This window comes from Peromyscus leucopus, chromosome 18 (assembly GCF_004664715.2).
Source record: "Peromyscus leucopus breed LL Stock chromosome 18, UCI_PerLeu_2.1, whole genome shotgun sequence".
In the NCBI taxonomy this organism is placed as follows: Eukaryota; Metazoa; Chordata; class Mammalia; order Rodentia; family Cricetidae; genus Peromyscus; species Peromyscus leucopus.
In genome coordinates this window covers 42,299,906-42,322,293 of record NC_051078.1, presented here as the reverse complement: position 1 = coordinate 42,322,293, position 22,388 = coordinate 42,299,906, and positions in this window count along the sequence as shown.

Here is a 22,388-nt window from a genome sequence, read left to right as displayed (position 1 = left end):
TACTTCATGAACAATAGAAGAAACTGGAGTGGTGATTATGGGTACTATATGAACAATAAAACAGTGTTTACAAGAACATGGGAATGCAATGAATGCGGAGACGTGTATAGCCTTGAAAGCTTGTACCTGGCAAAAGTCACATCAGCTGTTAACAAACTAAATGTGTAACACAGTCATGAAGGGGAAGGGTAATAAGCCTATTAATGAACCAAGTACCGTGTGTGTAACCCAGCCAGTCCCACTACCATCACTTAAACCTCTAACCTCCAGCACATCTCCTCCAAGAGAAGTTTTTCCCTTGGGTTGGAAAAATGGTATGATGCCATAAAGCTTTTATGTGCAGACTTAATTTTTGTTAAGTCTTTTACCTGCACCTCATTTCCCTACCCATGCTTGAACTTTTCTATACCCAGTAACTTCTGGTTTTTTTTTGAAGAAAAAATTTTAATTAAAATATATTTACCTTATTTTCCCCTTTCCCTTTCTGCTCTCCAACCCATCCCATTTCCCCACTTCACTCCCTCTCAAATCAATGACTTTCTTTTCTTTGATTACTATGGTAACACACACATAAACACACACACACACACACACACACACACACACACACAGAGAGAGAGAGAGAGAGAGAGAGAGAGAGAGAGAGAGAGAGAGAGAGAGAGAGTTGTCATTTTATCTGTATTTTACTATTCTCTTTTCCTTAAGGCATTCATCCCCAGTAGCCCATTTCTATTTCCAGATTTCCACATATGCTTCAGGTTAAACAGAAAAATCAAAGATATGAAGCAATGAACCATATTGAAGAAAGAATACATCGTGTGCACCTTTTCTGGGCCTTCGTGATTCCAGGGATGGTAGGGGATAAAGCCAGGCTCCTTCCCATCAGGTTCTTCAAGGAGTGTAAGAGAATTCCTAGGCAATAACACCATGTCAATCTTTATAATTAAATGCTAAAATTGGCATAATGAGAGAATGCAACAGAAAACTATTGAAAACTGGGCCTGGGATGTTTCATTCTAGCATAGTCCCCACTCCAGGGTCAGCAAAAATTGACCACTAGGACAATTTTCAGACCCTAAAATTTTAGGCCAATTGGCAAAAACATTCCCCAGAGTTTGGGACTTAAAAGGGACATTTTGCAGGATATTTCTGGGGGCAGTTGTCTGGGATAGTACATGATTTTAAATGATGACATAAAATACAATGGAGTGTAATATTTTGACGGTCACTTGTCCTGCTTAATTCTGCCTCTCTGCGATGCTCTCTGATCTTCCTCATGGGCCATCTTCTTCCTGAGTTATCTCAGCTTTCACTCAGCTTTAGTCCAAGTAAGACTAGTATTTCCCGAGCTGTTTGACATTCAGCTGTTGCTGAAGATGTTAAAAATACAAGCAAACCTGCTAATCATTGCCAACAAAGCGGCTTAATCCTGGCTGACTGGCGATTTGTTTTGCAGCCTTTGGTGCAACGGAGAGATTGGAGTTTATAAAAAGAGGTAAATAGTCAGTTAGAGATTAGAAGCCATAAAAGGAAAAGACTCCTTTCCCCAAGACCACACACTGGTAGGGAATCTCCCTTGAGCAATTGTTCCTGAGTGTTTTATGTTTCTCCCCCTCCACAACCCATGCTTCTCCACTGCCCACCCACCCCCTCCCTTTACCACCAAAGGCTTGATTGGCACTTGTCACTACCACAGAGAGGTAGAAGCTTCAGGGCGGAGGGAGGGGTTGGGGAAGCATCCACCTCAAAAGCCTCGGGAGTCAAAAGATGATTCAGTCTTTCTGCCTGTGTTTTGTCTCTCTCTAAATTATTCAAATCTGGGTGGCATCTTGGATAAGTGGCATTTTGACACAGCTTAAGGGATTGTCCCACTAACACCATTGAGCCAAAGCTGCTATCCTTTTAAAAATGTAGAAAGAGAGATCTTTACTATAATCTGATATGTCTACAAATGAAAGACAGTTACATTCAAAAGGCTTAAAATATTTTCATCAATTATATTCATTTTTGACTTACTGTTTTGTCCGATCCATCTAAGAGTGATTTTTATTAGCCAAAGAAAGGAAAAGCTCTTACACAAATCTCTTTAGAGAGTGTTGATGGCAGATAGGTGTTGCTGGATGGTTTTGAGGCTGAGGCAGCTGGCAGAGAAGAAAATGTGAAATTTTCTAGATCAAAATATTGTTAGGAATACCTTGCATGTGGGATATGTAGGGAACCTTGGCCTGGGGTTTGTTATGTCCTAATTCTAGCCCAGAAACCTAATCCTTAGCTGTGGGATCTTGGAACAGTCACAGCACAACCCTAGAGCATATATTTTTCCCTTATGGCAAGCATGACAGAAAACATGCATCATTGGAATTTAGGGCTGTTGGGTTGTTTTAACACTATTCTTGTTAGTAGAATTTTACCTTTGTCGATGATGGTGACACTTACTGGAACTTTAAAGCACAGTTTGCTTCACCGACAGCTTGTTTGTACCCTGGCAGCAGGCGTGTGCTTGATGACACTGAGGTGGGATGAGGGACAATGTGGGTGGAAGAGATGGGGATATGAGCTTCCTGGTTCTTATTGTCAGAGAATTCAGCCTTTTGCTTCTGTTGTCTTACTTCTTCTGGAGTTTTACATATTTTATCTGCATATGTTTACCCCATTTTTTGTTTCCAAAAATAGCAGGCTTTTCAATTAGTTTCATGCAGAAAGATCTGCTCAAAACTACCAATAAAATCACCAGAGCACAGAGGCTGTTTAGTTTTCGAGATAAAGGATAAATAATGTAGGTACGGAATGTTAAAACAGGACCACTCTTCTTGTGGACTGTTCTATTTAATGTGTACAAAGTATCTGAGTTTCATGTTGTCCTTTCCTATTTCCTCTTAGTAAAATGTTCTGAAAAGTTTTGTTCCCAGGTTTAATAAATAAAAATACAGAATGCCCAGGAAATATGCAATTAAAACAATGAATTATGATTGTGTGGTATCTGGGATATATTCACAGTAAATGTTTATTTACTATTGATCTGGGCATCCCACACTTTATCTGACAATTCTTAAAAACTCTTCAGCTCCTCTTTCAGATATTCAACAGCTCTGCTCTTGCCAGGGTTTTATTAGCCTTGAGTAGAATTGAATCCATGAGAAAATTCTGCACATAAAATTATCTTGGAAAATATGCTTATTTAAACCCATTTAAAGAAATAAGCATTGAAGCCAGCCATATTCTGGAAGCTGGGTAACATAAAGCCCATGTCCTTGTATAGTTTATGGTCTAGCAAGAAGGAAGGAGACACTTAAAATGCATTCACACTTGGGAATGACTTAATTCTTACTATCATGTGGCCCATTAGGAAAATGTATGGTCCAATGAGAATGTTTAACAGAAATACTAACTCTGTGTTGGGGATTAGAGCAGCATCCTGAGGAAGTGACATGTGATCTGAGAAAACTGGGTGCTGAGAAATAGTATCTCCAATGTAAGAACAAGAGGTAGGTGCTGAAAAACTATGGGATTCGTTTCCATGTCTGTCTCATCAAGAAAATCCATCTGTGATAACATCATTGGCTGGTTAACAGGGTTTCCTACTGAATTCTTCAGTTTCAGAAGTATGCATGACAGACATGTTCCTTCAGTATTAAGTACAGCAACAGGGAGTTGATGTGCCACCTTGACAAACTCTGGGGAAGCTGAAGTGGGTAATAAAATTCTAATAGTTTAACAGCTAAGCTTGGATGGTAAAAAAAATTAGAGCACTCTATCATTATTGAGAAGTCAATCCATGTGTAAAAACCTAACATTATTTTTAAACACCCAAGGACAATTAAAGACCATGAGAACAAACAGCAACAGCACACAGTCAATGTTTTTAGTTATCTATGTTAATTTTTTTACCTGGAATCAGAGTTCTGTGCTAAAATATCTGCTCCATCACCCTCTACTTGCGTGACCACATGCAAGTCATGTAATCAGTGTAGAAACCATACCAATGCAGATGGTATTGAAATCTCCATGGTGACTGAGTCAGGAGCCCTTCCAAACAATTTGCACAGGTAAGGCACTTAATATTAACTGACTTCATCCTCAACTTTTTCACCTAAAAATTGCTGATGGTAATAGAGTGTACCTCCTAGAGTTGTAATGAGACTCCTACAGGAGGAAATTATACCACTTCAACAAAGCAGGCACCTTTCATAGCATTGATGATGGTTGCCTATGCCTTTGTTCATAACCTTGCAGGATCTGAGTTTTGCCTTGCCCGCCAGCACTTTCAAAGAGCAAAAGGAGCTGCCTCTGTCCAGAGTCCTGAGACTGCATTGCCACACTGAAGCAAATATTCCACTTGATCTCTAAGATAGTGTGTGTGTGTGTGTGTGTGTGTGTGTGTGTGTGTGTGTGTGAGATTATCATTCAGACTACTGTAGAAATGACCAGAAAATAAAAATAATGTTTGTCCATTTTCTGCGTTTCCATCACTCTCCTGCGTTTGCACGTATAACAGAAGTAGTTCAGCATTGGCTGCTTTGAGCCAAACACCTGAACCACCTGTCATCATCCACAGCCTGACTTTGTTCCAAATGAAAGGTGGGCACCTCTGCCTGAGCCTTCTGTTGCTGGGTAGCAGCAGAATTAGCTGAGACAGACTCAGGAGTCCATCAAAGCACTTCGTAAAATACAGAAGCCTTGAAATTCAATATTATGTGGATTCCAGTTCCACTCCCTGTGGTCAACGTTTGGTGACTGAAGAACACCCGTGATGTACAAACACAGAAGCCAACACTGACTGGCAGGGTCAAGCAGTTCTTTTGAGTGCCCAGCATTGTGTGGCCACTAGCTTTCTGTGGCCAAAAGCAGATCCGAATTTTCCCTCGCCTCAGAAACAGTATGTTCTAGGGAGAGAATAAAGATTTTTAAAACTCCATTTCAAGGTAATTCAATATGTTGAGTGGTGTGGCAGACAAGTGTGCCAGAACTTCAGGGGAGACTATAGGGGCTTTCAGAATAGAAGATGAGAGCTATGGACTCCTTACCCAGAGCAAGAAAAAGCCTGTCTTCGTGGAAAAGTAAAGGCTGTGATGAAAGATGAAGAGAGAGACAGGGAGACAGAGACAGAGAGGCAGAGACAGGGAGAGAGACAGAGAAAGGGGAGAGAAAAGACAGAGGGGAGAGGGGAGAGAGGAGAGAGAGAGACAGACAGACAGAGAGACAGAGAGAGAGAGAGAGAGAGAGAGAGAGAGAGAGAGAGAAAGGAGAAAGAGGAGAGAAAGGGAAGAGACAGACAGACAGACAGACAGACACACAGGGACAGAGAGGAGAAAGAGAGGAGAGAGAAGGGAAAGAGAGATTCAGACAGACAGACAGACAGATGCATGCATGCATACAGAGAGAGGGGCGCTCCAATACGTTCTCCAGGAGAACAATTTCCTGGTATACATACCTCTGGTTGGTGTTCCACTGGCAATGAACAGCTAAAGAAGGCTGACCACGTTCACACATGACGTGATGTCTAGGGATGCGTGGCATATTCTGGGCATTGATGCAGAAAGACAGTTATATTCAATTTAGGGAAAGCAGTTTACCAAATACAGAGTACTTTTAGTGTGTCTCTGGGTTGAGAGGTTTAAAATTTTGTTAACTTAGAAAAGGTTCGGGATGAGGGTGGAAGAAGAATCATTTGGTCTTTGGGGAATTTTCCAGGATCAAATAGAGAGCCAGATTCACGTTCTCGGAATCGAATTTTATCGTAGCCAGAGCAAAGGCTCCTATGAGAGGGAAGAAGAGGCCGGCTGCCTCTCTTTGCTATCACTGCTGTTGTTTGGCCAGCATCCGGTGACTCCATGCTTACCACACAGAGCCCGTCTGTGGCTTCAGTACAAGTAGGAGAGCCCTCTATCAAGGGACCAGTTCACCAGCGTCTTCCCATTAGGCGTGGGAGAGGTGGTATGGGGAAGCAAGCAGGAGCTGTTTTAACACCACTGCCTTCTTGCACCATGTAGACATTTGTAGTGAGCCTTCTTTCCAACAATGAATGTTCAAAATCTCATATTTACTCTTGTTCTTATTCTGTGTTCCAGAAGTTGGGAATGTTTACCCTGACCAAGAAGGAACATTGTAACACCATTGGTGTCCTGTATGGAGAAAGGCACTTGAAGTGTAATAGCTGGTTAGTACAATGGGCTGGTTGCTGGCTGTATTACCAACCCTCAGTTCCAGAGCTTTAGGGTACCTGATGATGCAGGACAGACATGTTTATCCAGGATCACTGCCTTTCATGCATGGTGTCTGAGAAGAGAAATACATCTGGAGGGATATATTTGAGTAAAATAATCCTTTAAGTGATCAGTGGCTATGGCCTTTCTACCAGTAAGTTATATATTCATCCTCCACAGAAAAGAGTGCATTCCCCATGAACTCTGAGGATGGGTAAGAGATAATAGTGATAGTTTATCAGCAGGCTCTCCAAGTGGAATAAATTCTGAAAAAAAATTATAGCAACAGTTACAACCTCAGTATATATGCATTTGCATCTGGAATGTTATACATTAGCTGTGATATTAGTGTTAGTGTCTGCAATAGTCTTGGCATCTGTGTTATTGTGTAAGTGTCAATTCTAGTGCTAGTATCAATATTTGTGTTAGTGTGTGGAAAGGAAAAATCTACAGCAGTGTTTTGACACAATCAGGGCCCAAGAAATATTTATTTCCTTTCACTGAAATTTTGTCTTTCATTTGGGGAAAAAAATTAGTCGTATTTGTTCCACGTGATAAATCCTTATTAAGACTCATCTTGCTGAATTAAATTAAGCCTTTGGTATTTTAGGAAGAGTTTTGGTTAAGAAGGATGCGGATTGGTAGATTAATTCTGGGAAGACATGATGTAGCCATATGCAGAGGAGAGACTGTTTTCTTGACAGGTTTGGTCTGAGAGATACAGTAGTGAAGTCAGAGCACTGGACTCAGGTTCTGGGTGTGGCATGAAAATGAGCCATGCAAAGGAGCTAGCAGTTGATCCCTTGGGAGTGTTCATGGTCTCCTTCTACCATCATCATTGACTCTTGCATCAAGCAGGAGTGGGAATGTCCCATTTTAATGTAGGTCGGTTGCCTGGAGGACCTCCTCTCCTACAGAGCGATGTTGATGTGTTCATATACCAGCCACCTTCTCACCCAGGTCAACACTTTAAAGTAACAATGAGTCATTTTAGTCTGTTAAATATCTAGAGTCCCTAGAAGGGGTTTGAGCTTACTCTGTTCAGTGTACTTTGATATTATTTTCCTTAAACACTTCACAGGGATACTATCACTCCATTTCACAAAAGAAAACACCCAGACACTTCACTCAAGTAAACAACCATGGCATAACCAGGATGAGCCCCCAGAGGATGGGATACCAGAGCACACTCAAGATTGTCCTTATTTGGAATCACACAGAGACCCATTTTTTTATTTCTTATTAGAGAAATGTTAAGGAACTTGCTACAGATTGGCTGGCAAGCTTCTAGTAGGACTTAAAATGCTATGGAACAGACATTCATAGGTTCAGAGGAAGATTGTGTGTCTAAAGCATGTATGTATGTTTATATTCTGTTGACACAGCAAACCACAGGGCCTCAATGTCAGCAAAATAGAATTAATCCCAGAAAGACTAGTCAGCATGCCTTCATGTCCCTTTTAGTACCTTGGTTCAGCACTGTCTTTGATTGTGGCGAATTGTGGTACTAACCTGAGGTTGGATGAAAACATTCTAAGCTTGCATAGCCTTTGTTTCACGGTTGTGTAGCTTTAACGATATCATCATTTAAAATTACAGATGATGTTAATATAGATGCATACATGCTGGTGTACACAGGTATGTACATGCATATCTGAGTACCTAATATACATAGATTGTAATATATTCACAAATAGGATACATCTAACAGGTAGAACACCAAATTATCAAAGATATGGAATCATATCTGGGATCAAATGTTTACTGTTAAGTTCAGGAGGAGTTTAAAAGAAATCATATATGCTTTGCTTCAAGATAGATAAGTAGGTATTAAGGGCAAATATTTCCTTTGCAGATATATTTCAGTTATTAAATGAGGGTAGAATAATAGAATTAACTCCCTGCCTTAATGGTTCAGTGGAGAGAGACAGTAGATGCTGGTGGCTGCTGACTCCCCATTAGAAGAAATAGTTGGACAACATGATCCTTCTGATGGGTGTGTACACAATCCTATTGCTGAATACCGAGTCTGCATCAAGTGAACCACTTTATCAAACATACAAGGATGTGAGGAACCACACTTGAGAGATGCAGCCACAAAATAACTCTTTGTTCTGTTACAGAACAAACGTTTTGTTTTGTCAACAACGTTAAAACGTCGTAAGACAAAGGGGAGTTGTCAAGATGGCTTGGTGGCTAAGGGCGCCTGCCTGAGAACTTCATGATCTGAGTTCAGGGTCTGGAACCACACGGTGGAGGGAGAGAAGTTATTCCCAAATATTGCCCCTCTGACTCCCACACATGTGCCATGTCACACACTGTAAATAAATAACTGCAATAAGATTTTTAAAATTTATTCTTCTCTCATACTGTACATCCAGACTGAAGTTTCCCCTCCCTGTACTCCTCCCAGTCTGTCCATCCCCCCTCCTCTCCCCCAGATCCACTCCTCCTCCACTTCCCTTCAGAAAAGAGCAGGCCTCCAGGGATATCAGCTGAACAAACACAAGATACAATAAGACCAGGCACAAACCCTCATATCAAGGCTAGACGAGGCAACTCAGTAGAAGGAAAAGGGTCCCAAGAGCATGCAAAAGAGCCAGAGACACCTCCCCCTCCCACTGTTAGGAGTTCCACAAGAACATCAAGCTAACAACCATAACATATATGCAGAGGACCTAGTGCAGACCCGTGCAGGCTCTGTGATTGTTGCTGCAGTCTCTGTGAGCCCCTGTGAGCCCTGCTTAGGTGATTCTGTGGCTTTCCCTGCTGTCTTCTACCCTTCTGGCTCCTTTAATCCTTCCTTTTCCTCTTCCATGGGATTCCCCAAGCTCTGCCTAATGTTTGGCTGTGGGTCTCTGAATCTGCTCCCATAGGTTGCTGGACGAAGCCTCTCTGATGGTGATTGGGCTGGCTGCCTCTCAATGTGTAAAGTCACTTGCTGCCAAGCCCAAGGCCTTCAGTTCTGTTTCCAGGACTTACATGATGGAAGGAGAGAGCAACTCATGCAAGATGTCCTCTGATTTTCCCACAAGCGATATGGCGATATGGTGTGCATTCTCTCTCTCTCTCTCTCTCTCTCTCTCTCTCTCTCTCTCTCTCTCTCTCTCTCTCTCTCTCTCTCACACACACACACACACATACACATAAATATAAATCAAATCAAATAAACATTTAAACAATACAATCCTATAATTTTGGTTGTGAGCCTACCCTTTAATGGCTGAGCCATCTCTCCAGCCTTTTATTTTGTTATATTAAAAAATGAATGAATGAGCCGGGTGGTGGTGGCGCACGCCTTTAATCCCAGCACTCGGGAGGCAGAGCCAGGCGGATCTCTGTGAGTTCGAGGCCAGCCTGGGCTACCAAGTGAGTTCCAGGAAAGGCGCAAAACTACGCAGAGAAACCCTGTCTCGAAAAACCAAAAAAAAAAAAAAAAAAAAAAAAAAAAGAATGAATGAATGAAAACCTAGCCACGAGGATAAAAGTTAACAACTGAACTGTCAAACTGTCTTACATACCTTCTGAGAGAGGGAAAATCAGTTTTCTCCAGTGGAGTGTCACTGGGTATATCAGCTACTCCAGGGAACTTTAGGAGTAGTCAACCAACAAGTACCTCCCCCTGCATCAAGGCTGAACAAGGTGTCCCACCATAGGTAATGGGCTACAAAAAGCCAGGCCATGCACCAGGGATGGATCCTAATACTACTGCCAGGGGGCCCCTTAAGCTGATCAAGCTACACAACTGTCTTATGCAGAGGGCCTAGTCCCAGACTCAGCTGTTTTATACACGGCTGATATCATTAGCTTTCAAAGTCATCATTAGTTAATCTTGTCTTCTTAAGGATTGCATGGCATATGCCAGCAAACTAATGTCAGAGCAAGACTTTGAGAAAAAGGCATAGATATACTCACTTTCCAACTGCTGGCAAAGGTTGTAAAGGTGTAAAGAAGGGCATTTTGTTTGTTTTTTGTTCATGTGACAAGGTTTCACTATATAGATCAGGCTGTCCTTGAACTCATGATCCTCCTGCCTCAGCTGCCTAAAAGCTGAGACTGTAGGTGTGCACACTACATCCTAGTTACAGAAGCAGCCTTTTGTCTTCTGATATTCTTCCTAGAGCCTCCTGTAAGGAAGAGACATTTCTCACCTAACGGAAAGAATATACTAGAAACTGTTATCAGGCATTTTGTCACAGTGATGAGAAAATTAATTCATAGACTACTAAAAAGCTACAAGAACCGAGACATCTTGGTGCACAGATTGAATGACACAATCAGATACACAGTTATGTGGATCAGAATAGAGCTGAGAAGAAGACCAATAGCATATGGTCAAACATTTAAATGAATCAAAGATGAAAATATTATATGTGACTACCACCATGGAAAAAAGAAAAAAAAATATTAACCTCCGCTTCATATTGTTCAGAAAGTCTAATTCAAAATGAACTAAATAATCATGAGAGCCACAGGCAAAGGTTTCTTAAATTGATTACAGAATATACTCTACAAAAGAAAAAAAAACAAAATGAGCTTTATACATTTTTAATTGTTTTATTTTTATTTTATTTTATTTTTTTAGGGTTTTTTTTTTTTTTTTTTTTTTTGAGACAGGGTTTCTCTGTGTAGCTTTGCGCCTTTCCTGGAACTCACTTGGTAGCCCAGGCTGGCCTTGAACTCACAAAGATCTGCCTGGCTCTGCCTCCCGAGTGCTGGGATTAAAGGCGTGTACCACCACTGTCCGGCTTTATACATTTTTTAAACAAATTATTCTTCAAAAGAAAATGTCAGGGAAGCAAAGGAACATGATAATATTGAAGAAAATATAAAATTCACGCCTGATCCTGGCATGTGCCTTAGTGATCAACTGTCGTGTAACCTCTTGTCCTGGTTAGTTTTGTTATCACACACTCCACACACCTGGGAAGAAGGACCTTCCGTTGGAGAATTGCCTCAATCGGATTGGTCATTGTGCACGTCTCTAGGGCATTTTTTTCCTGAGTGCTCAGTGATACAAGAGGGCCCATGCCACTGTGAGTGATGCCAGCCCTGGACCTGATCTGTTTGAGAAAGAACAGGGGCCCGAGAGCAAGTCAGAAAGCATTGTTCCTCTGTGGTGTCTGCTTCACTGTAACCTGTAAGTCATATACAGCATTTCTGCCCCACCTTGGGCTCAGACAGTGTTTATTACAGCTGCAGGAAACCCAACGAGGACACTTATACTCCTAAAGTATAGCTGCTTAAAGACTGCGCTGTTATGATCTCCTACGGGTTATGAGGGTCAAGAACTGGAGAATGGCTTAGTAGAGGTGTCCATATTCATAAGCTCCCCTCCAGGACTGTGATTCCCAAGTCTTAGCCTTGTGATTGTCAAGGGCGGAGAGCTGTCTTGCTCCTTATTCCAGTGGCTAATGGCAGGTCTTTAACTGATACCTTCATTCCTCAGTGCAAGATCCCTTTCACAGACTCCCTAGAAGTTAGCGTCTTCTAGACTACCTGACCTGAGAGAGCCAAGACCTGAGACATAAGCCTGAGACATGTATTTCATAACAAATTTTAATACAAATGGCCCGCTGAGTTGGACCCTTTCAAAATTCGTGTGTTAAAACCACAACCCTAATTATGTTAACCACAAGGACAAAAAAGCTTTAGGGGGAAAATAAGGTGAAATGAGGTCCAAGGGGAGGCAGGAACGGTACTCAGACAGGGTCCTTTTAGGAGGGAAAGGTTGCAAGCTTTTAATTAGTTGCCAGATATTTTCAGTTAGAATCTACAGACAGTTTTTTGTGTACCCATGTTTAATTTTTTCTAAAAGAGTGTGTGTTACACCAAGATGAAGACCTAACAGAAGAATGAGGTCCACTCCATGGGATGGATCAGTCATAAGGGGCAAAGGTTCTTCTCAGGCAATAGCCATCAGCAGTCCTGGGGCAGCGGATCTGCAGAAGGAAGGAAGAAACAGCTTCCGGGTGAAGGGGGACAGAAGCATCTGGCTACATCTGGAAGAATACTGAGGACGGAGCCACAGTTTAGTCTATGAAATGGGGAGGAAACTGAATATAGAAATATAAACTGTTTATTTTAAAATGAAACTACTGGCTGGGAATAAAGGGTAAGCAGGAAGAAAATATAGTCACCACTATGTCTTGAATCAGCAAAGAATGACAATACTTCAATAGCACTATTCAAGAAAGCGAATGTTTGGCATGAATTTAGCCCCAAATCTGTGACAACTATACTTGATAAATTGTTGTCTTTCTAATTGAGAAAACAAAGGGAAAAGTTTCTGGTGCTGTTGAGGGAGAGGCATATGCTGGAGAATACAGAATAAACAGTCCAACAGCTTTTTTTTGTTTGTTTTTTTGAGACAGGGTTTCTCTGTGTAGCCCTGGCTGTCCTGGAACTTGCTTTGCAGACCAGGCTGGCCTTGAACTCACAGAGATCTGCCTGCCTCTGCCTCCCGAGTGCTGGGATTAAAGGTGTGTCCTGCCGAGCCTAGCTCCAACATCTGTCTTTAAATAACCAGGTGCAAACAGCAGGAGGCTGCCAGTTTGTCTAAAAATGCTTGTTCCATTATTGTGTGATCAGATGTATGTGGGACTTGAGTAGGAATAAAATATCATTTCACCAGGAAAGACACTCTTCGGAGGGTAAGAACTAAGAACCAAAGTGAGGAAATTGTTCTTTTTTTCCCACATGTAGAAGGTAGTTATCATTTGAGAGTTGAAGCCAGGCCTGAAGGGTTGACATCCACGTGTGACATGGGAAAGCAGGGACCAGGTCAGCATGTGAGAACTGGGAGGCTGGCTGACAGCGCAGAGCCCAGTGTAAGGTGACTTTGGGATGACAGTTTCTCAGGGAGCCTTTCTTTGCACCCCTTGACTCGGTGCTGAGCTTCATGAGCGTGCGTCAGACTCAGCTGCTTTTTTTTTTTAATTGAGAAATTTTTTATTCATTTTGCCTACCAATCACAGATCTTCCTCTTTCCTCCTTCCACCCCTCCAGTCCTCTCCCTCCCCACCAATCCACCCCTCATTCTCTCCTACAACAAGGTGAGGCCTCTCATGGGGAGTCAGCAGAGCCTGATCCATTCAGTAGAGGCAGGTCCAAGTCCTTCCCCCTGCATCAAGGCTGCACAAGGTGTCCCACCATTGGTAGTGGACTACAAAAAGCCAGGCCATGCACCAAGGATGGATCCTAATACTACTGCCAGGAGCCCCTTAAGCTGATCAAGCTACACAACTGTCTCACTTATGCAAAGGTCCTAGTGCCAGACACAGCTGTTTTATACACGGCTGATATCATTAGTTTTCAAAGTCATCATTAGTTAATCTTGTCTTCTTAAGGATTGCATGGTATATGCCAGCAAACTAATGTCAGAGCAAGACTTTGAGAAAAAGGCATAGATATACTCACTTTCCAACTGCTGGCAAAGGTTGTAAAGGTGTATAGAAGGGCATTTTGTTTGTTTTTTGTTCATGTGACAAGGTTTCACTATATAGATCAGGCTGTCCTTGAACTTATGATCCTCCTGCCTCAGCTGCCTAAGAGCTGAGACTGTAGGTGTGCACACTACATCCTAGTTACAGAAGCAGCCTTTTGTCTTCTGATATTCTTCCTAGAGCCTCCTGTAAGGAAGAGACATTTCTCACCTAACGGAAAGAATATACCAGAAAGTACTGATGTTTTAGGAAAATAAAAATATACCTTGCCGCACAGTATTTAAGTCAGGTCATTACGTCAAGTTTAGAAGTCAAGAGTATATGCAGAAGAAAGCTTCTGATGCTGTTTCTTAGTGGACATTTCACAGTCTACAAGGAGCTTCGTATTCCCGAACCAAACTAGGGCATCTCATTTACCATGCACAGAGTGGATTGTTGGCCGTTTCATTTTATTTTTTACCCAAGCTGAGAAAAAAAGAACAGTTCATCTTGACGAAATCCGGTTTAGACTGTTAGCAGTTGGTCCAGTTTCTGATAAAAAGAATTTCACTTTGTTTCTATGAAAATGAGATTAGGCAAACGGAGACACTGTGCATGAGGATAATTCTTCTTCAGTTCTAGAGCAGACGCCCAGTCACAGCGGCTCAGAGCTCACTTTACATCACACAGAATCCAGCATTGCCACCTGCTCAGGGGCCAGGCAAACTGAGCAAACGGAATGGAAAAAGAAATAAAGGGAAAGATTACAGCGGGAAATAAAAACTCATTTTCTTCTGCAAGAAGGTGGGTGAGGAATGAAATTGCTGCCATTGTTCTGAATGTTTTCCTAAATCGAGTCTTACTGAAGTAAATAAAATTGTGTCTAAGTCCAAAAATGGACTCTTTTTCTGGGTTAAAAAAAATAAAGAAGTCCATCCTTTTTTCCTTTGCCCTAATTTAACACGTTTCTGTTCAGCTTTTCTTCAGTCCACAATGTAAACACAAATGTGTTGCTGATCTGAAATTTGTTTCTTGTAGGGTGTGCAAACACTTTGTAGTTAATAGAAATGTAGTGATTTTCTAGATTACCATTTCATGGTAGACTGCACACCCAAACAAGCAACTGGGTAATGTGGGTGGGTGGGTAGGGAGCCATCACCCCCAGAAGTAATCAGATAAAGCGGGCCGCGGTGGTATTAGTGTGTTAGCTTTGTCTAAGTCCTTGGCATCTTCAATGGACCAGGCCTCTCTTCATTTGTCAGCCCAGCGCACCTTTTGTGCTAATCATTTCCCACTGGTCATCACCCAGAGCTGGGAGTCGATCGCTGACTAGCCTCTTCGCTTGGACCATTATTTCCAGCAAGCTTGGTACGTCTGCAGCAAATCCTGGAGGATTTAGGGGTGGACCAAGGAAGTGTGAGTGGCAGGCTGGGGTGATGAGGCCTAGCTGCAGCTGAGAGGAGCGAGTGCTTTTCCGTCCCGGCCTGATGTGGCCTCTGAATATTTGATCTGATCAAGCGGTTTCTGCCAGCTGTCACGGGGTGTTCATACAAGTTACAAATGAAATCGTGAGCTCTCCTCTCTATTTCTATTAAGCTTGCTTATGAGTTGCAATGACAAAAAAAATCTCTTTTCTTGGCTTTATTTTCATTATTTATTTTTTTATGTGGTGACTGGTAGGGAAGGCAGACAGTGGATATTCAAGAAGGAGCGTCAGATGAGCCTGGGAGCTGTTTCAGTGGACGGGTCCAGATGAAAAGGCAGGGCCCAGCGTCGTACAGCAGTGACAGACAACTGTCAGGTGTGAGAGCAAAAAATGTGGTTTCATCAAAAATTCGCAGCTTGCTTGCAGAGGGGGCTCTGAGGAGCATCTTCAAAGCAGAGCCACTTTTAAGCAAGATTACATCTGCTGCTGCTGCTTTATTTGTTATTTTTTTTTCTCGTCTTGGATTTTGGTTTTTCATTTATCCAGAAAAGCTGTACTAGGAAGGGTTTGTTTACCAGCAGCGGCTTATTCTCCCTCTCCCCCCACCCTGTGTGTGTGGGGGTGCACATGTGTTTGCACTGTGCATGTTGGCAGAAATGGAGTAGTGTGGCATGGGACAAGCATTTGCACAAGGATCTGTGCAGCGTCTTTCTGTGGCACCTAGAACTCCAGGATGCCCTGCTGGACTCTGTACCTGTCTCAGCTACGTCTTGCTAACAAGTGACTGAGCTCTTCAGTGGCTCATGGCAACAAAAGCTCCTTGTTGACCATGCTGTGTGTCCACCCAGCGTCATCTATGCCCAGGGCTGTTTTCCTAGATCCTCTGGGACCTGTGTGTTGGCAGAGCTGCTGGGGACGTCTTTCTGTACGCTGAGAACGTGTGATGCTCTGATCTGGTTGATAAATAAAACGCTGATTGGCCAGTAGCCAGGCAGGAAGTATAGTATAGGCGGGATAAGCAGAGAGGAGAATGCTGGGAACAGGAAGGCTGAGTGAGGAGTCGCCAGCCAGACACAGAGGAAGCGAGATGTGAAGGCAGAACTGGGAAGAGCAGCCGCAGGACTGGCGGGTGAGAGGGATTTGTCCTGACCGTGGGCCAGGTGGGACACAGGAAAACTTGAGCTACACAGAGCCTCTCTCACGACACAGGGAGGGAGGACAATGCTGAGTCATCCACCAGCTCCTCAAACCCCTGTTTCCACTCGCAATTCTTTGGCCTTAGCATGTTTCAAAGAAGAGCTTTCACCTCTGTGTGTGGAGAGAAAATAGCTCCACATGAAGGAAGCAGCCCTGTCTGGACACACAGTGATTGAGTAGCCCGTAGCTCTCAGTCTGTCCTGTGAGGGAGCTGGGCGTTACTGATGGCCTTTGTGACACCACATGACAGAAGTTCTTGGGGATAGAGACTTCCCAGAGAGGCTTTAGTGAAACAGCTTCAGGACCTTCATGGCATAGCTAATTAGTGGGACACTCCAGCAAGGGTGGCTGAAAGGTTATGTTATCTGTATTATAGTAGAATATTTGTGTGTGTGTGCACGCACATGGGTGTGTGTGTGTGTTGCTACAACTTTTTTTTTTAAACTAAAAATAAATTTGCTTCTCTCCTTGAGGAATGAGTCTTTTTATAACTCCCCCTTTTGTCTCTGAAATATAACACTTGCAGGATCTGAAGAGGTCAGGTCTTTTAGAAATAACAGGAATACAGCTACATGTCTCTGACTAGCAGGACAAGCACTCTCCCTGAAGCTCTAGTATTTCCCTTCCCACATACACCACTTGTTTCCCCTCAAAGGTGAAGTGTGAAGATTGTCTTACAGTTTCTCACAATACACTCCAGCAGAGTGGTGAGGGATATCCACCTGTTGGGAAATTGGGGTAGGAAATGCTCAGAAGGAGAAGCCGGACCATCCCATGATTGCTTCAAAGGTAGCCAATCCCATGTGGGCCTGAACAGTAAATGGGCTAGCTCTTTGGCTTTGCTTTAAATGGAGGCAACTGAAGCTGGCATGCTCTCGTCTCACTTTAACCCGTCAGTAGACACTAGCCACGGGGTTAGCCTCAGGAGGGATGTGGCCCAAGATGAAGCAGTTCCCAGTGGCCCTGACTCATTTCCAATGAGGGGTCAGCTAAGGATGCTCCTGGCAGCTGAGAATGGCATTTGCGTGTGATCTTTATGTACTGAGAGCTCGCCTCGGTTCTTGAACATTGTTTGTGAACCGTCCTAAAGTTCCACCTTCACAGATATTTGCATTGCTGACTAATGTCTGCTGTTTCAACTTAAAGAATCTTTCTGGGCATTTCTAAAAGGCAGGGCTTGCAGTGACAAACTTTCTTAATTTCATTTTTTTTCTGAGAAAGTCTTTTCCTCTTTGAAGGGACCCGAGCATGGCAAACATGGCTCTGACAGGCCTTGCCCTTCTCTCCTGTTCCCTCTGCCTTCCTAAAAACAATTAGATCACATTCCAAATCTAGCCACCAAGGTCTATTTCCTTATCTGGCCACCTCCTCCTCTTGAGGCAATCAGCAAAGGTCCAACAACCAAAATTTTAAAGTCCAGCAATCAAAATATTAAAGTTCAGCAATGAAAAGCCCCCTTTGGCTGTTCTAATTAGCATGCCCAATTAAAATTAAATACCTGATCCTAACATGGGGGTTCCCCCTTGTACCTTTATAAACAGCAATTTTTCGATGGGTCCATGTCTCCGCTCTATCCAGAGGCAGTCCTTTGTTCCTCCTGGACAAATGCCCCTCCCCCTCTCCCTTGTTCCTTTCCTCCTTCTCCCTCATCCTCTATCTCCTGTCTTTGTGTCTTATTCCTGGTCTTTGTTTCTCTGGGGAAAATAAACCTCCTTTGTCCTGACAACTAGGTCTTGGGGTGTCTTCTGCTGATACCTGTCTCTTCACTCTTCATTTTAAAAAGGCCATTTTTGCTGGGTATAGTAATTTTGGTAGGTAGTTTTATTTTCCTCATGACTTTGACCACATCAAAACATTCTTTTTTTTTTCCATATAAAGTTACTGCTCAGAAATCTACTGAACGTCTTGTCAATGCTCTCTTAATGTGATGTTATTTTTTCTTTCTTTGAGCTTTTCTCTTTGTCTTTCAACAGTTTGATCATAATTTATTTTAATATTGACATCTTTAGATGTAATGTATTCATATGTAAAAATTTCCAGCCATCATTTCTTGAAGTAATATTTTTGTTAGCTCCTTTTGTTTTATTCTGAGAATCTTGTAATGTGTATATTGGTTTGATTGATAGTTTCTTAGAAGTCCTGTAAACTTCTCCCACTTATTTTCAGCCTTTTTCATGAAGTCATTTCAAATATTCCTCACTTAGCTCATTGACCATTTCTTCTGTTTTATCAAGGCTGCTATTCAGTTTCTATGGGATTTTTACAGTGATTGTGTCTTCCTTCAGTATTTCTGATTGGTTCTACTTTACAATTTTTATCTTTGTATTGAACTTATAATTTAGTTGATTTTACTATTTTTGATACTGCCTGTGTTCTCTTGAAATTCACTGAGTTTCTTTATAATGTTTGACTCTAAGTCCTCTGTCAAACAGGCTGTAGATCGTCATTACTTGGAGTGGACACTGGTGTCTTATCTTACTCTTTAGGTAATATGTTTCTCTACCATTTGAATGTTGTAGGCCAGCATTGATGACTACATGTTTGAAGAAGTGGTTATCTTTTGTATTGTTTATTGACATTGAGCAAGGACAGCCCTTGGTGAATTAGCCTAGCCCAGGAGTCTGAGTGATCTGGCTGGTTTGAGCTATAGATTAATCCATTGTTGAGATCAATGGGCAGGTGGAGCTGATATCTAGATCTGTAGACTGGCATTCCTGGTGTGTATGTTTGTAGGCTGTCCTGGCACTGGGGTCTGTGGGTAGACTTGGTGCTTGGGATGTGGGTGACAACCTGGAATTTTGAGAAACAGTCAAGTTATACACTCACTTCACTCCGCTCTTCCCCTAGGAGAGCTCTTTGAACTGGATATCTCTCTTGGACCTGAGATATCCACAGTTGTGGAAGCAATAATCTAGAAAGAGTGACTCTATCCTTCTTCCTCAAGGTATGTCCCCCTTCTCAGTTCTGTGCACCATGACTGCAACTGGATCCTGTAGCTATCATGAAAGCGTGTAAAAACATAGATGACATTCATACATATGCTATTTCTATGAGGTGAGAAAAAGCTAGACCTTCTTATTGAGTCATCATGATGATGCCTCCTAATACATTCTTCTTTATGGAGGTCCATAGAAAGGATTCTTGTTAGATTCTTGGCTCTAGGACTAATCCTTAGACGTGTAAACTCTGGGTTAACTGTGTATTTTACTGCTTGCAAAAAGCTCACAGCCAACGCAGTAGACTACCTGATGCATGCAAATGCATTTATGTGTCAATCCTAAACCCGTCCTTGCTGAATTTCTTTTAATAGTTTTTAATCTGTGTTTTAATAAAGAGTATTTTTTCTCCATCTCTAATAGCAGAAGACTCAGATTATTTTAGTCAATACAACAAATGAGCAGGACCACCACAGAGGAATCCTCAGGCACTAAAGTGATGCCATTGCCCTTCCTTCTATGTGGAAGCGTGTCTTCAGTGAGCGGATTGACTTCTTTCATGGTAGCAAAACAGCTTCTAGTACTTCAATACTCTCATAAGATCATCAACAAATTGATCAAAAGCAAGGAACAGTTTACCTCCAGAAACATGAGAAATGTTTTTTTAGTTTATACTAGGTATAATCACACTAGTTAGCAATCCTTAAATTATCATAGGAGAACTAAGCCAATGCTTGGGTTAATCCACCTATGGCCCATCTCTGAATGTGAAGATGAAGTCAATCTACCCAATGCACGTAGAGGAAAGGAGTACACTTTCTAGGGAAATTCGGGGTATTCTTACCAGAATGGGGAGAAGTGGGTGTATCAATGGTGTACATTCATTAGTAATTCCTTTTCCTCACTTACTGGTTTTTAAAATACTTATGGGTAGTTTTAGAAGCCAACTTGAGGCATGTTTGGCAATGACCTGGAGCATACGCAAACCTGTAGATAGATAAGGTATGCAGTGAACAGTACCATTAGAAGTTCAGCTAGTAAGTGCTCCACAAGTAAGAGAGAAAATGGATGGTTTTACTTAGAACTTCATTCCAGGGCAAGCCTGGATGCAGTTGTTTCTCAGAGAGTGGTGATGACAGCCATTTCTACTCCAGGACATTCCCAAGTATAGAGAACACAGATCCTTACACATCCATTATTCATGAGCTCATCCCCGCAGATATAAAAAGGCTGTACAGAACAAAAGCATATGCTTAGAGAGACAAAGAGATATTTACTCTCTGTGATCATGTGTTCTTGTTAAGAATGGAGTCTATAAAATGGCCTCAATGGTCATGCCATCTGCCCTGTTCAAAATGCAGCATAGGCTAGTGATAAGCTTCAGCTCCCGGGGTCGTGTTGCTGTGGTTTGAGTCCCGACTGCATTAATTGTTGTGGCTATAGACAAGAGTAACTGCCATACCTTCACTGTGTCCCAGTTTACTTATCAGCAGAGTTGATCACTATAGCAATACTGTGGGATTTTTATGATGCTTTAATGACTGAAATTGTAAAACTAATCTGAAAAGCATACTTACAATACTGATGTTCTTAGTAAGTATTATGTAAATATTCATAACCCATCACCTTAACATAATAAATTATTCTTGGCCAATTGGGGCTTTTCTCCTTTGAGAAGATTAATCCAGCAGTCAGGTCCAGGTCCAAACAAGGTCAAGAGGCTGAAAAAAGTCTCTAGGATTTTATGGTAATTTACATATGGAAGTTATGATATTTTGTGAGGTACAGTGATTTTTTTTCTAGGAACAAATTGTAATCAAAACACAAATAATTGAAATGGTGAATAGCACCAGTGTTCTAAACTTTGTCCCTCTAGCTTCAGTTAAATTAGGGGACTAACATGACCTTTTCCTTCCTCTAAGAATGGATAAGGAGCAGGTGAGCGTAAAGTTGACCTAAATCCTAGAATGTCCTAGGCCACTAGATCCAGGCATATCACCTGTAAGAGCCTATTTTAATGCTGTCCCCTTGAACCCTGTGATGGATGAAATTACATTGCTCCTCCAAAATTGTGTTCACTTCACTAAATTATCTTTCTATGTTTTAAACGAATCAATCAAATTGATATTCATAACAGTCAAAAGACTAAGTCTATATGAAGTTCTGGTGCCTCATGTGAGATTTTTGATTAGGCACTGTACCACTTTGGGCTTTCAGACATAATAAAAACCATATTTGATCTTAGATCAACCCAAACTAGAAGTATTTAAGTAAGACACCAAATTCCTAACTAGTTATCCTCTTACTTGCCATCTTTTGTGGTAGAGAACAAGAGATTCATGGAAAGAAGGAACATGGAAAGCATCTTTTTAGTGGAACATGGAAAACATTTTCTTAGCGGCTGGACTTTGACATGATGTTGACAGTTCCTGTGTGGTACAGTCTGAAGCAACTGAAGCAGTGTGGACTCTGTCTTAGCTAGGGTTTCTATTGCTGTGAAGAGACACCATGACCACAGGAACTTTTATAAAGGAAAACATTTAATTGGGTGGCTTACAGTTCAGAAGTTTAGTCCATTATCTTCATGATGCAATATGGCAGCATGCAGGCAGACATGGTGCTGGAGAAAGAGCTGAGAGTTAATACGTCTTGATCTGCAGGCAACAGGAAGTAAACTGTCTCATTGGGTTTAGCTTGAGCATAGAGGACCTCAAAGCCCACCCCCATAGTGACATACTTCCTCCAACAAGGTCACACCTACACCAACAAGGCCACATCTCCTAATAGTGCCTCTCCCTGTAAGCTTATGGGGGCCAATTACATTCTAACTACCGTAGATTCCATGCCCCAAGTGCCAGAGTCCTAAGCTTAGAACCCCGAAGCCATACTCAGTAGCCTCTAGGCCTGGTTTCTCCAGCTCCTATCTTAATCTCGTCTACCAAGAATAAGTGATTGCAAGGAGGAAGTCTGGTAGGCTACGCATATCCGTGGGCTCTATGTCTGTAACTGCAACCAACTTTACATTAAAAACAGGAAAATATTTTTATTGAATATGAACATACTTTCATTGTTTTTAAATGATAGAATATAGTAATAATTTGTACAGTATTTATACTAGATATAGTAAGTCATTTAGCAATACCTTTTCACACTTTGAAGATACTGTATTTTTGTTACTGTAACACTTTAATTTTTATTGAAA